Genomic DNA, 4123 nt, shown 5'->3' on the forward strand with positions numbered 1-4123 from the left:
GCACATTCACATTTAGTCTAGAACTACAGTAGCATCATGTTCACACAGCGCACACAACTCCTCTGCACTTCCGATTTCTCTCAATATGGGGACAGGAGACTTGTCAGTCAATAAATGGGAAAACAAAGTAACTGGCATTACTTTTTTGAAAGATATTTTCTTGTAAATTAAAAAAGTAATGTGTTACTTTACTAGTTACTTGAAAAAAGTAATCTGATTACGTAACTCGCGTTACTCGTAATGCGTTACCCCCAAAACTGCTCTTACATACAATCAAAGTCACTGCATTCTGATTTTGTTTTGGACTTCATTGGCTTTCACTGTTTGGATTAAAAACTCTGAGACACTTTCAAAATGCCTTCTTTTGTCTTTCACAGAAGAAAAAGTCATAAAGGTTTGGATCGACATGAGGGTGAGTAAATAAAGCCAGGTTTTTCATTTCAAATTATCCTTTTAAACCTTAAAAAGGCATAGCCAGATGTTTATCCACCTAGAAACAAGTACCGTCTCAAAAAGAATGCTTTAGACGGCTTTACAGCTCAAATAATTACAATATATTTTACAGAATATTTCATCCATGTATGTTTACGAAAAATACTAGCTTCACATTTCTGCATTTTGTTTAAAATGCTTTAGCCTACTTTAACATTCCTTTAATGTAAACGAATGCTGTCCTTGGTCCCATCTATTTTGAAATAAGTTATACTAATAAGTTACACAACAAGGTAATAAAATATTGGTGTTACATAGAAACTTAGATCATAGATCTTGGCTTTCTGGAAATTTCTCCTTTCCACAACATCCTTCACCTCAGCTTCTCTCTGCAAATGAAACTTTTATGTGAATGTGTCAAAGCTCTCAGGATACCTGACTATTTATAAACGGCTTCACTTGCGCTGCAGATCCAGGTGAGACCAGCCCTGAGGGAGTTTGTTGCTGGAGAAATCTTTTCTTGATGTCTAGAGCTGTTGGTAGAAAAAATACACCACTGATGAGAGGAAAAACATAATGAAATTTCAGTTACAGTTTCAACCAAATTTTCAAAATTGCACCTTCCTCAGAGTTATCATCACCTTTTCCTCCCCCATTCAGGCTACTTGCCCTTATCAATGTCGCTGAAGAACATAGAAACTCCATTAGAGACCACAGGAGCTCAAAAGATCACTTGCTAATGCAATCTGATTAATATTGCACATAATCTATGTGTTTTTCAGGGCTGCTGTCTGCTGTAATGCAATGTTATCAGCTGCTACATCATGATGCTGAGGGAGAGATTTCTCTGCATCCTTCCTGAGATACAGAAGCATGAAAAGTAGGCCTATGTCACCAACAATACATCTTTGTTGCATGGAGATCAGATACTCTTTGTAATAAGATACTCTTTGTGCTGAAAATGTGCTTACCCTCACGCCATGATGTAGATAAATTACATGCTCCAAATGATGCAGATTTGGAGAAATTGCTCACCAATGGATCCTCTGCAGTGAATGGATGCTGTCTGAATAAGAGTCCAAACAGAAAAAGTAATCCACGACTCCAGTACATCAATTCATGTCTTGTGAAGTGAAAAGCTGCGTGTTTGTAAGAAACAAATCCATCAATGCTAAACCGTCACTTCTGGACAAAATATGAGTCCATAATAACACTTCCTCCAGTGGAAAACGTCCATCCCCTGTTGCCTTCTCACATCAAAATCCATTGACATATTTGTTTGTTTGAATTGTTTTTGGACTGGTTTCATTTCTAAATTGTGCTTGATCTTTGCATATTTCTCTCCTGATTCAGACATGACTTCACTGGGGAAATAGTAATATTATAGATGCGGACTCCTATTTTACTGAGAAGCAGCAGTTTGATGTTAAAAACCTCTTAATGATCAATTTATTACAAAAACACAACTTTTCACTTCACAAGACAATAACTGATGATCTTGAGACATGTGGATTACTTGTGGATTATTGTGATGTTTTTATCAGTTGTTTGAACTCTCTTTCTGACGGCACCCATTCACTGCAGAGGTTCTATTGGTGAGCAAGTGATGTAATGCTAAATTTCTCCAAATCTGTTCCGATAAAGAAACAAACTCATCCTGGTTTGCCTAAAGGCGAGTACATTTTCAGCAAATTTTCATTTTTGGGTGAACTATTCTACATTCTTTAACAGGTAAAAATTTGTTTCTACAATGTTTAATCTTTAATGATTTGTGTGCAAACATAATAAGGTACGGCCTGCATTTACTCTACAAAAAATTCTCGAGTAAATGAATGGTGTGTAGGTAAAGGACTTGCTGACTCCGGTGTTCTTGTATGGCCCTTGTGTGCTGACAAGATGTGTGTCTCAAGTATCTGTGACAAACGAATTTTGGCTGTCTGTCACAAAGCATGATGGGACTGATGTCTGGGAAGTTATTCTTGCTCCATCTGTGGAGGATTTTCTCAAGGGCTCTCAGGGTTCTCAGCCAGGACAAAAGAGCCCAACAAACATATGCACAGACTCACAAAACAAAGGCAATGAGTTGCCTCATTCACCTTCATCCCATGCTCAGAGAATAAGCGCTTGAGGAAATCATATAACTCTAGAAAAGTTTGTCACACGGGATAGCCAATAATGCACTATAGGGTGTTTTACTTGATTCTGTGCCCTTCTATCTCCTTTAGCAAGAGGGCACCTGCAGGCAAGAGCTTCAGGCCACCCCTCTAACAGGTCAGATAACACTGGGGTCAATGAGTGCATCATTAACATTACTAAAGGAGCCTCATTCAGGACTAATTATTTTAGGGGCTTATTTGCCTCAGCTGCAGGGTGTTGACTGCTGATATGTTTACGCTAGCTGGTTAAGAACAGGTCTCATGCTGAAAGAGACTAAACCCAAATAGTAACAGTGTGTATTGTGTATGGTTGGAATTCTAAAATTTTTTTGGGAAAAAAAACCTGAAATGATGTTTGTTTCCGGGAGCGGTTCTTACTCGTGCATTCTTCCGCCAAAGCTGACAAAATAGGCTATCATGCTAAAGTTCATGCTAAACAGAATTTCCTGTAGTACTCAACTGGGATGCAATGCTGCTGCTGTAATCACAGCACTAAACATACACTGGTTACTTGCATTTCTTTGTAATAGTTTGTGAAATTTACAAGCAATTACTGAGTGAAATTTGTTTCGACACCTTTTTTTCTTGTGTACAGCATATTCAGTGTGGTCTTATTGCCAAATGATTGACTCTTGTGAACCGGTTCTTTTTAGTGAATCAAAAACATTAGTACAACCAGTACAACAGTACAACCAATATGGTTCGATTCCCGAACAAATGATTCTAATGACTCGGTTCTTTTTAGAGAATCAAACACATATTGTAGAGTTAACAACTGTGAGACTCATATGACAATGTGTATAAAGATACACATTATGCATTTTGCCAGTGACATTTTATAAATATAATAAATATTTGTAATATATCAAATTAAAATATTAACACATTTTTACATTTTAGATTTTAGTTATGTTATTAATTATAAAATTAAGGCCGATTATTATAATGTATTTATGCCATTTCAATATTTTAATCAATCATTTTTAAATCATCAAAAATGTATAAACACACATTTTCTGAGAATTGCTTTCAATTTATTATAATTTATATTTATTTAAAATTTTCCCAGATATTGTTTTCCTTAAAAGTACTAAAACAATCGTTTCGGAACCCAAATTTGAATAACATTAAATTATTTGATTCTTATCGCAAGTATTATCTTTGTGTCATGTATTTTTTTGTAATTTCTGCAAGGGTTTAAACAGCAAATGTAATTTTTGTCTTAAGATTTAATGTCATTCAGTGCAGTTGAATAATTCAGGCAGGTTGTGTGTGATCGTTGACAGTGACACTCATGACATCCCATAGTTGACGGCACATTCATCCTGATCTCAGTGGCACCACGTACACCTCGCTCCTGCCTTCCACATGAACAAGTACTTGAGTCCCGATACCAGCATCATCCGTATCCCACCGGAGTATGGTGGAATTCTCACCTTGTATTTACGTCGTATTGTACTTACCACCGACAAGCTCAGCTCAGCCCCATTTGGCGTCAACAAACATACTGCACATCTAACCCCCCCCCCCACCCA

The sequence above is a fragment of the Sinocyclocheilus rhinocerous genome, unplaced genomic scaffold (genome assembly GCF_001515625.1).
Source record: "Sinocyclocheilus rhinocerous isolate Xijiao unplaced genomic scaffold, SAMN03320098_v1.1 scaffold251, whole genome shotgun sequence".
Classification (NCBI taxonomy): Eukaryota; Metazoa; Chordata; class Actinopteri; order Cypriniformes; family Cyprinidae; genus Sinocyclocheilus; species Sinocyclocheilus rhinocerous.